Genomic DNA, 12,776 nt, shown 5'->3' on the forward strand with positions numbered 1-12,776 from the left:
TGTTTTATATGCTAATATGATTATTTCACATGTTTATGAATTTTTATATGTTGAAATCATGATTTTCAAATGTTCATAAATTACTAAGTTTAAATTGGACATTTGAAAGATATGTTGCATGCTTGGTTCCAAAATAAAATGATATTATATGCATGTTTTTATTAAGTGATGGAAATACGAAATGTTGAAGGACGTGAAGGGATTGTGACTACTACATGTTGGAAATATCGTGAGGGTTATGGTCCCAGTGGGAGCCCGACGATCGTGTTTCCTTGGATACGGATACGAATACGAATACGTGATACGAATACGAATATGTTAGTACGTTGGCCAAGGACCCAGTTGACGGGTGAGAGTGTCGCTGGTGTCCCCGCCGCCCAGTACTGTGGTTTTCTTTAGATGGATCCATCGCCCAATATGATCAAGAATACGAGTCACAATCACGATCTGAATTCAATAAACACGAACATGAATATGAATATGAATATGAATATGAATATGAACACGAATATGGATATGCATATGAATACGAATACGAATATGAATATGAGTATGTTTATGTTTTTATGAAAATGTTTTTGTGCATCATGAAAATGTTTACGAAAATGTTTAAGTTTATGTATATGCATCTTCATGAAAATGATATTTTAAGTACAAGTATTTTTCAGCGTTATATGTTAACTGTATTACGTATTACTTGTTATCAAAGATAGGACGTGTTGAGTGTTTAGACTCACTAGGTGTGTTGATGCAGGTGAAATAAATAACTATGATATTGGAGGTCTTGACGAGTGACTTGCTGGACTGTCGGTGCACATAACCTGAGGACCAGCGCTTCTATTTCCACATTTAAGTTTATGATTTTAAGTTAAAGAAATTTACGACATTTTATTTATAATTTTTGAGAGATTTTGAGTGGTTTGGTATGGGCTACACTTTTCAACATTTGTTGCTTTTAGGTTGGTAAAACGTCTTACGATTTCTTGTTTGGACTTTTCCCTTTGAATTTTCAATTATTAGTGGATGATTTATTTTAAAATGGTGCAAAAGTATTTTATGTATATGTGTATGTTTAGGCCGAAAGTTGGGAGGTTTAAAAAAAAAAAATTTGGTTAATTGATAAGAGTTTTTTGATGAATTAGACTTTTAAGAATATTTGGAACCTTGAGATATCTTGGTTATAGTGTTATAAGGAATATTGATCATGGGTTTTTAAGGATGAATCATTACTAAGCTTGAAAAATCTAAGCATTGACGGATGCGTTTGGGATTTTAAGGTTGAAATATGATAAGTTGATGAATATCTTGGGTATAAAATAAGGAAAAGTGATATACGATAAGCATGGTCATCCATATTTTTATTGGGAATTTTAAGAAAAGTTGAAATTCGAGTTTATAATAGTAGTAATAGCACTAAGTCATTATGGGTCTTTTTAAGTTGCAATTCGAAAATAAGGATTTAGAAGGTAAAAACAATTGGGATCAAGGAGAAGCAAGGACCTTCTAGAATTCAAGTTTGATCAGAGTAGCGCCGCGGAAGCGTGAATTTTTGGGATATTAGAACTGAATCTAAACTTTGGATTAATAAGGATAAGCGAATTTCGAGGACGAAATTCGATTTAAGGGGGGAAGATTGTAACGCCCCGAAAATATAAAGGTCCACGCAAACCACATGCATTCAATTATTAAATTCTCTTGTATTTTAATTAATTGTTTTAATTTCATTAATTAATTATATTGTGCATATTGACATGTTTAAATATACTTTTATACATGGTTGCATTAAAATGTATTTTTAAAAAAAGGTTATTCGAGTTGCGATCGAGGAACGGAGACCGATGACTGAAAATGGAAAATGTTTTTATTAAATCATTGTTTTTAATTATTTAAAAATAAGGGTGAGGCTTTTTATTATTTTTGAAAAAAGGGTTTTTAGGTGATTTTATACGCCGGGACGTAATTTTTATCGGTGTTGGATTTTCAACAAAAATACGAACTTTTTGGCAACCCGGCTATTTATTTCACAAACTTATTTCTACAAAAATTATTTTAATATTTTAATTAAATCCTAATTAAGACTAATGGGCCTAATTGTTTGCTTATTAGGCCTAAAGCCTTGTTAGTACTTAATTAACTATATAATATATGTTTAAATCTCCTAAAACCCTACAACTCCTACACAAACACACGACCACAATTCTGAAAAATCTCCACCTAAACTACACGGCACACACATGCATAAAGATTGAGGCAACTTTCGAAATTTGCCAAGGAAGCTTCAAGCCAAAGGTCTTGCCCGTTCTTCAACGTCGCCAACGTAAAACCGTGCGTTAAAAAACGCAAAGGCACACCTACTCTTCCTTCAAACCATCATCACATCATATTATTTGTTTTATGCAGGAAAAGTTTGAAGAAAACGAATGACACTTGAATTATTTTCGTTCCTATGTAATCTATGAAATTTCAAGCATGTTTTTTATTCTAACTTGTGTTGTTTACATACATCTAAGGGGCTGACATGATTAGGACATGACTAGACATTGTTTTACATGAATATGAAGGCTTTGAAACACACAAAAACGTGAGGAAACAGGAAAAAACGAAAGCTGGAACCACCCTTGGCCTGTGGTGTCTTGTGGCTCACGGGTTGGGGAGTGCAAGGCTTGGGCTGGGCTCGGTTTATTCCAGGGGTTGGCCAAGGTCTAAAGAGAGTCTAGGGAAGAGTCATAGCCATGCTAGGACTCGAGCTAAGGGGCTGGGAGGAGTCCTTGACAGCAAGGACTCCTACCCGAGAGAAGCCGAGGGGGGACGCGCTAGTTCTGTTCTTCGCGCAGGCTTGGGGGCTCGGTCCAGGGGGCCTAGTCTGGGTCAAGGCGAGTCCTTAGGGTCCTTAGTGGGTGCAAAAAACATTGTTTCATTGGTTGGGTTCTTTGGTAGGGGCCTTGAAGCTAGAACTAGAGTCCTTGCCCAAGAAGGACTTCTCGGCCAGCTTAGGTTAGAGATTGGTGGGTTCGTTTTCCATGCTTGGGGTATTTTCCTTGGGATATTTGGGTCCAGTAGGGTTCTTTAGGACGTTTTTCAAGTCTTGGATCAACATGGTTCGGGGGTAACTCGTGAAAATCAAGAGATGGCTCGGGGTCGAATATTTTGGGTCATTAGGGTCTTTAGAAGTTAAGAAAATTGAAACACGGCTCACGGGGGTCGATTAGTGCTTCATGGGGACTAAAATAATATAAAAAGACTAAATTTAGAATTTAGGAATTTTATATTGAAGTTCGGGATTTTTTAGAAATAAAACGCCTTCAAAACGTCTAATTACGAATTAATTCAAAAGCCTAGTTCTTAAGCTAAATAAATTGTGGGAATTTTAATTTAGGCTTAAACAATTATTTGGGACATGTTAGAGTCAAGAAAACGTCAAAAAACGTAAAATGTCACGTCCAGGGGTAAAACAGTCTTTTTACACCGGGAAATTAGTAAACGTCATGGCAGTGCCCTATTTGCTATTTTATATGCTAATATGATTATTTCACATGTTTATGAATTTTTATATGTTGAAATCATGATTTTCAAATGTTCATAAATTACTATGTTTAGATTGGACATTTAAAAGATATGTTGCATGCTTGGTTCCAAAATAAAATGATATTATATGCATGTTTTTATTAAGTGATGGAAATACGAAATGTTGAAGACGTGAAGGGATTGTGACTACTACATGTTGGAAATATCGTGAGGGTTATGGTCCCAGTGGGAGCCCGACGATCGTGTTTCCTTGGATACGGATACAGATACGAATACGAATACGTTAGTACGTTGGCCAAGGCCCAGTTGACGGGTGAGAGTGTCGCTGGTGTCCCCGCCGCCCAGTACTGTGGTTTTCTTTAGATGGATCCATCGCCCAATATGATCTAGAAAACGAGTCACTATCACGATCTGAATTCAACAAACACGAACATGAATATGAATCTGAATATGAATATGGACACGAATATGGGTATGCATATGAATATGAATACGAATATGAATATGAGTATGTTTATGTTTTTATGAAAATGTTTTTGTGCATCATGAAAATGTTTACGAAAATGTTTAAGTTTATGTTTATGCATCTTCATGAAAATGATATTTTAAGTACAAGTATTTTTCACCTTTATATGTTAACTGTATTACGTATTACTTGTTATCAAAGATAGGACGTGTTGAGTGTTTAGACTCACTAGGTGTGTTGATGCAGGTGAAATAAATAACTATGATATTGGAGGTCTTGACGAGTGACTTGCTGGACTGTCGGTGCACATAATCCGATGACCACGCTTCTATTTCCGCATTTAAGTTTATGATTTTAAGTTAAAGATATTTACGACATTTTATTTATACTTTTTGAGAGATTTTGAGTGGTTTTGTATGTGCTACACTTTTCAACATTTGTTGCTTTTAGGTTGGTAAAACGTCTTATGATTTCTTGTTTGGACTTTTCCCTTTGGATTTTCAATTATTAGTGGATGGTTTATTTTAAAATGGTGCAAAAGTATTTTATGTATAAGTGTATGTTTAGGCTGAAAATTGCGCGGTTAAAAAAAAAAAATTTTATAGTACTTTTTAAGAAAACGAATAAGCAGACGTTTCAAGTTCAGTTATGGTGAGAACTGAACTGATATTAGCTCGAACTGATCAAGTCAATTTAAAAACAAACATTAAACAGTTAGGATTACGCTATAGCAAACTGAACTCGCAAAAACTACATACATAAGTTTATTGTCTTTGTGGAAGACTCACCCAGCTTTTCAATACGCTCTATTCTCTGTGTATAAGTGAGTGATTGTGTGTGCATGTGTGAGAACTTATCTATGAATATAACACTAAAGTGTTATCACACACTGAGAGAATTGTGCTTCTAAACTAAGCTGATGACATGGCCTATTTTTATCTTCTTTTCTAATCTTCACACCAATTTTGTTGATGGTCTTAATCTTGTATTTATAGAGGCTACGTGATCGTTCATCAAGACTCATCAAATATGTCCGTTGCAGTTTGAATCTGTTCCTCGATATTTGTGTCTAGTCCTTTCCAACAGCCATTCTAGAACGTCTCGACTTTAAGCCCTACTACAACGTTCATTATTGTCCCTTGATCGGACATTTGCGTTTATACCCTTGTGTACAGCTGGATTCCACTTAGATAAACTTGTCGTGTTCTGCAAGCTGATTGGGTCCTAACTGATGTTTTGAACTGGTTAGTTGAGCTGGTCTTGAGCTGGTCTGGTGAAATCAGTTGGCTCGTCAGTTGAACTGATTGTTGAGCTGGTCAACTGGGCTCTTCAGTTGAAACTTTCAGTTTGTGTCTCGATAGGTTCAGTTTTGGCCCAGTAACTGATGAGTTCGAAGCCTGATCACTTTCAAATTTCTATGCACTTAGGTAAATTCAATAGAAACAAAATAAAAAGTATTGTTGACATCAAAATCAAGATTACGAACATGAAATGTTCAACAATTTCCCTCTTTTTTATGATAAAAAAACTTGTTAAAATAAAGCGATTTTTTTTAAAAAACTTTTAAACAGAAAAAATTTTAAAAAGCAAATAAAAAGAAATTTTCAGTTCGAGGGATAAATGGTTAAAAACAATTAAAACTCCCCCTCAATAACTGAATTAAAAACTCCTCCTTAAAAATATAATAATTTACACATTTAACGAAATTTTAGCATATTTTAACATTCAAGTAATTTAGGAAACAAATTATAAGATAGCAATTCAGTTACATAGAAACTAACTGGATAAACATTATATTTATTTAATCAAATATGCGTTCATTGTATCATACATTTAAGCACAACAACATGTGTAAGGGAAATTGCAACTACAATAGCAAATTTTTAAACAACATCAAATATCAGTTAGTTTATACATAATGGAACTGAATATACCAATAACTTGTTGCCTTGAACGCTTGAAATTCTGCATCGATCTTGAGTTCCTTTGCCGGAAGAACAACTAATTGCCTTGGACTTGATCTCTGTACTGGCTAAATGATCTTTTTGATTCAAACTGGACTCAACTGATGCTGAACCACGTTGATCATCTACTTTGATCTGATATGGAAATGAAGCGACGGTACACTGCTGATGATTAAGCTCCTAATCATCCAACATTTCAGTTGGTGGTTGGGTTTCGTCTGTTAATCAGCTAAACTGGTAGGCTGGCAACTTAAATATTATCCCTTGATCAGTTTAGCTACAATGTTAGTTGCAGATCCAAAGATCTTTTCTCTTCCCACGGTGAACACATATAAAATTTTTAGGAGGATTTTGAAAGCCATTTTAAATATCATTTTTAAACATATTTTAAAATATCAGTTTTCAAATGTTCTTCTTAGAACAGGTATCTCGGATACCAATTGATAGGATCGGTTCTAGGTACCTGTAAGAGTGATTCAAACACAATATTCTTAATGAGCTGAATAGCTCGTATTCTAAGAATGTAAGCATCGATGAATTAAATCGAATTTGGTATTCAAACCAAGCGGAAAATACTCGAAGTAATCCTTCGTTAAGAAAGCTGATTAGTTTAAAGTTTTTAGATTGTGTAAACTGATTAACTAAAATAAAGAGGATCGGTTCTTGCTTGTACCAGTTCAATTATGGTGAGAAATGAAATTATATTAGCTTGAACGGATCAAGTTATTTTAAAAACAAACGTTAAACAATTATATAACGCCCCAGATTCGACGACTGTCCTCACTGTACCACAAGTCTTTCCAACGTCCTTATGTCATCACTCACACGCACCCTAGGTAACTTCTCAGGGGGTCATCCATCCCAAAATTACCCCAATTCAAGCACACTTAACATTAGAGTTCTTATGTGATGAGCTATCGAAAAGAAGGTGCACTTTTTTCGGCAGCTAATCACATAAGAACTCAAAAGTTAAGCGCGCTTGACTTGGGGCAATTTTGGGATGGGTGACCCGTGGGAAGTCTCATAGGGTGCGTGTGAGTGAGGACATAAGCACGTTGGAAAGACTCGTCTTGGTACACTGAGGATAGTCATCGAATTTGGGGAGTTACAGTTGGTATCAGAGCCGACATCTCCTAGTACGGTGTGGTTCAGGGACGAACCAAGCTGAAAGTTGGGCATGTGAGGTCCGGGTCTGAAGAGGGGGGGGGGGGGGGGGGGGGGGGGGTTGATCGTCGGTGCCACGAGGATGCACAGACAATGAGCGGCTCCTGGCAGGCTTCTAGGCGGTATGAGACTGTGCAATTGAGGAGGGCTTAAAAGATTTGATATGTACTACTTGAAACGACCTCGATTTTTTTTAAAAATCATAAATCATAAATTTTAAAATACTAATTTAAAATACTTAAAATTTTCATAACCATAATAAATTAATATTTAAAATCTCAAGTGCATAAAATAAATCCTAAATAATCAACTTACCAAAACTCCTATATCGACCTTTAAAAAGATCAACTAACAAAATAATAAAACATAAAAATATCTCAAATAAAATCATTAACATAAATCTTTAAGTCATTTATCTAACAAGCTATTGCGGAAACATAAAGGCCCTCGAGTGTGTACTGCTGCACTCGATCCACTCAATCGTCACCGCCTCCCAAAAATCAACAAATCCTGCATCATACAAATCTAGTGAGTCTAAAGACTCATCACGTTCTAAACACGGATAAAAAATAATACATATACAATCACATGCATTAAAAATCATACTTTTATTTAAAATAATCTTTTGAACATAAATAAACAATTTAAAATCTTTTAAACGTAATTAAATCATAAATCGTCAAATCATTTAAAAATAAATTTTGAGCATAAATAAATCATTTAATAATATATTTAATCATCAACAGAAATCATATATCATAAAATCATTTTAATCATAAAGCTTTGAATCATATATCATTTTGGGTGAAGTTTGATCCTTGAAAGTGACTAACTTTTATTCTCCGGTCGACTGATCAATCTTCAGCTCTACATGGCCCATGGAAATACGATCGTCGAAGCTCTCTTGGGGGTCTTCTACCATAGGCGGGCTCCCTCTGGGTTATTTTCCCAAAAATGGGCTCTCTCTGGATTTTTTCCCGTAAATGGGCTCTCTCTGGGGCCTTTTCCCCTCATGAAATCCCTACAAAATCCTAAGTTTATCGTCCTCACATAAACGGATCCCCCACAAATCATATATCATATTTCAAAGTCAATTCACGTACCTCAAAATATTTTCATTTATTTTAAAATCATAAAATAGCATAACTTTCCAAAAATAACATTTTAAACAGTATAATTTGCACAGCTTTACCATAAATAATAAAATAACATATTATCATCAAAATTATCATTTTAAATCATAGAATATTATTCAACATGCATTATGATCCTTCAGGACGCTGCCAAGCTTTTACGTATTTTTCTTAGTGTAAAATTACCGTTTTGCTCCTAGATGTAAAAATTCTCGATTTTATCTTTTTCTCACTTTTAATGACATGGGAATATTTCCAATAATTATTTAAGCTTAAATATAATTTTTCATAATTTTATTCCGCATAAAACTAGGCGTTTCAATTAATTCTTTAATTACCGTTTCGTGAGGACGATTAAATCCCGGATAAATCCTAAACTCATTATTTTGATAACAAATTTTAAACATAGCATTTTTATTATTTATTCTACCCTTGTGAGCCATGAACCATGCCCGTAGACCCATGGTTCCAATTTTAGTCATTTAATTTTCAAATTTGACACATAATCGAACCATCCGAGTCAACTCCTTATTTGTTCGAGCCATGGTCGAGCCACATCGAGCCAAACTCGAGCCAACCCACCTAGGCACCCTACTTACCAAGCCCAGACCATAGAACCTTGCCCTAAGTCCCTCACAAGCCCTGCAACCGAGCCACAAGAAATCTACGCGTGAACCCTTTTCGCCCAAGAGTCCTAGTGAACTAGGACACTTCCAGCCAAGCCACCTCCAAGCTTACCTGACCCTAACCATCCTTGGACCATGCCCAGACCCTACCCAGACCAGCCCAGACCCTGGAACCCACGCGCGAGCCACCTGGATCAGAAGACAGCATTCGTGCGTTAGCTTCCCTCACGGTTTCCACTTTTGGCTAGATCCACAGCGCACCCAGCCATTCCAGCCCCTGGCCCGACCCCTGCCCATCACCATAGGACCCTGATGTCCCACATAGCCCAGCCCCAAACCGAGCCGCCGCCCCCTACACAGCAGCTGCTCGCGGAAGAGCTTGGACAGAGTCCTAGCTTTCGTGGACTCTTCCCCAGCCTGGTACACGAGTCCTAGCCATGATAGGACTCTTCCTAGGACCTAACCACAACCCTTAGGACCCAACCCCTAGACCTTGTCGAGCCACCTGCCCCCATGCATAAGAACCGAGTTCCTTGAATTGTACAATCCAACCAAACCAACGGTTCCTGTCTTTGCTTCTTGTCCCACGGTTTCAGCCAGTTTTCTATTAAATTTTATCATGTTTTAACCAATGATCATTCATATAAAATCCTACTTTGGCAGCGTACTCGCTGGATTGATAACGTTTTTCATAAAATCTCAAAAATGTCGTATAAATGTTCTACTGTAAAAATTATCGAATACCTATTTTATTCATGCATAAACAATTAAAACACACATATTATGATTTGTATGATATTTAAAAGGCTTTAGGAAACGTACCTTTGCGTTTATAACGCTCGAATAGACGATCGTTGGCGAGGGTGCGACGACAGACGACCAAACGACGAAGAACACAAGATTTTTCTTCCTCCCAATATTTTGAAATTATTGGTGTGTGCTTGGTGTGATTTGCGGCTGATGGAAGCTGAATTGTGGTGGTTTAAAAGACCTAAATCACTTATTTATACATTAATCAACAAGCTAATGGGCTTTGGTTTTGAGCTTGCAAGCTTAAGGGTAATTGGGCCTACTTAAATAATTAAATTGGGCCTAATAGTACTTATATAATTAAAACATAAAATTTTATAAAATAAGTTTCCATAAAATAATATTTTTGTTCTTTTAAAACTCCTTGTTTGCCCAAAACCGTTTTCCCGGGAAAAATCGAGCTCGACTCATAAAATAATTTGAACTTCAACATTTTTAGAAAAATTAAATCTTTTAAATCATATTAGGAAGCTTTGCCATTATTTAATGAAAAATAAATATTATTGTCTTGGTCGTCCCCGGTCTCCTTTCCCCTGCCTATTATCGAATATTAGGGTAAAATCCTTAATTTCATGAAATCATGTCATATTATCATTTAATCATGCAACCATACCTTTAATCATATAATAAATATCATGCAAGCATTTAAAATCAATTAAATAAAACAGTTAAGCAATTAAAATAATTTGCATGTATGTTGTTTACGTAGGTTGGTTTTTCGGACGTTATAATTTTCCCCTCCTTAAGTAGAATTTTATCCCCGAAATTTTCCTTGACATGATGATTGCAAAGCTTATATTCCTCATCCACCTCAACTAATCATCTAACTTAAATCTTACCCTTCAATTCGGTCCTCAAAATCTCGAAAATTGCCATTCTAACCCAAAAATTTCCCAAAGTCTACTCCTAAATCCAGCTCAAGTAGTACATGCACCCTATTCTTCTCTAAGTTCTTCGATATCTAAATCAATTCCCATAACCCAATTTAACATTTCATGCAATTAAGGCACCAAAAAAATGTTAAACAGCTAGGTTACCTCGAAATCAGTGTAGTGCCGGCTCTGTCTCATCCTCCTCAGCTTGCATCAGATAGACTCTTCCAGTCGTGGGTTTCCTAGGCTTTGTACAATCCACAACCTTGTGTCCCAACTCCCCGCAATTGAAACACTTGTAGGTGCCCCCACATGCACTTTCCAGAATGTGGACGATTGCACTCCTTGCACAATGGTTTGTCATCAGCCTTCGGAACGTTTCCTCTAGATGGTTACCCTTGTGGTTTTGGTGGTTCTGGTTGCTTAGGTGGTCTCACATAAGGCTTTTTATTACTCTGACTGGCTTGCTGAACGCGGTTCCTCTTTCTTTGTTGCTCCCAATATATATCTTGGAGTGACTGCTCAGCCGTAAAAGCTTTGGCAACGACAGTAGTATAATCAGTAGGATCGCTGAGCATCACATCACGTCGGATAGTCGAACTCAAACCATCTAGAAAATTTCGTAATTTTTCAGCAGCATCATTGGCAATCAAGGGCACAAAGTGACAGCCCCTATCAAACTTCTGCACAAAGTCGGCAACAGACCAATCCCCCTGACAGAGACTTTAACGTACCGTACTTTTAAACTACTTGAAAATTGCGGAAAAATAAAATTTTCTTAAATACCAAATGAACTTTCAATTTTTCCGTTATAATTCAATAGTTCAACCAAACATATTTGCGTTAAAAGAGATCAGCCCATAAATTTGCTAAAGAAATAAATACTTGTTTAAACTTTGTAAACAAAACGCGAAATCAGAGTATTTTGAACATTTCATAAGAACTTAAAATATGGCGGTCTTCGGGTTTAGCCTCTTGCTCAGTCCAATCCAGCTCACTGGTCCCCACCTCTCGTCTCTTCAAACTCATCCTCACCTGCATCGATCAAGTCTAGTGAGTCTAAAGACTCAACATGCATAAACTGGAAGTAACGAGTACTATGTAATTAGATCACATGCAGCTTTAAAATAGAACGTACATACTGGAACTTGAACTTGCATAAATAAGCTTGAGCATACGTACATACATACATAGACGTGCCATCAACATAAAATTTTTCTTAAACATGCTTACATCGTACATACTTGAACATACAGAAACTTCATCATTTTGTATAGAGGCATGTTTCAAAGCAAGTGACCCATACATAAATACGCCTGATTAGACTAAACCACAGTACTGGGCTGACAGGAAGATCCACTGCCACATACATGGGATCCCCGTTCATAATTTAACGGGTGGATTGGTCCCTGGTCATACTTTACTGCTTTCCAATCATGATCTAAACCCGTTCATAATTTAACGGGGTGGATTGGTCCTTGGTCATACTTTACCGCTTTCCAATCCAATACATAATTTGGTGACAAGACATTTAGCATACCTCAAAAACTTGTATTATTTTCTTTGCACGTCGAACATACTTACGTAGCGTTGAGGGATTCGTTGGATCTCGCTTGGGCCAATGCTGCACATACTATCATGAGTTCCAACACTTATTTTGCATAACTTAGACGTAGGTAGCTCGCTCTCACACCAAATTAAATAAATAGCTTATGACATTCTAAATCACTCGGAACTTGACCTCGTTTAATCATCATATTAAACCATAGCATATAACCTCAAAAAAAATCTCAAAGAGAAGCCTAAACTATTCCCAAACAGGTGGTACACAGACCCCGTGCCCAGGTCCGGCTCTGGGTCCATGTAGACTTTGGAAATACTCAGCGAAAAGAAGGAAGGACACGGACCCCGTGCTAGGGTCCGTCTAGTGGTCCGTGTAGGCACTGGGAAATGGCACTTCGGAAGAAACAAGGGCACGGACCCCGTGCCAGGGTCCGTGTACAGGTCCGGCTAGCCCCGGATAAAATCAAACTTGCGGAAATTATTACATTGTACTTATTTCTCTCAACTCAATTGAATGGACTAAGAATCGATACCTAGAGACCCATCCTAGGATGCTACGGTATTGACTCCTACCCGTACCAACAACCCAACCGACCCCAATATCGAATGAAACAACAAAACGACACAAAATCCGAGATTCGACACCATTACTC

Source organism: Primulina tabacum, chromosome 8, assembly GCF_025594145.1.
Source record: "Primulina tabacum isolate GXHZ01 chromosome 8, ASM2559414v2, whole genome shotgun sequence".
NCBI lineage: Eukaryota > Viridiplantae > Streptophyta > Magnoliopsida > Lamiales > Gesneriaceae > Primulina > Primulina tabacum.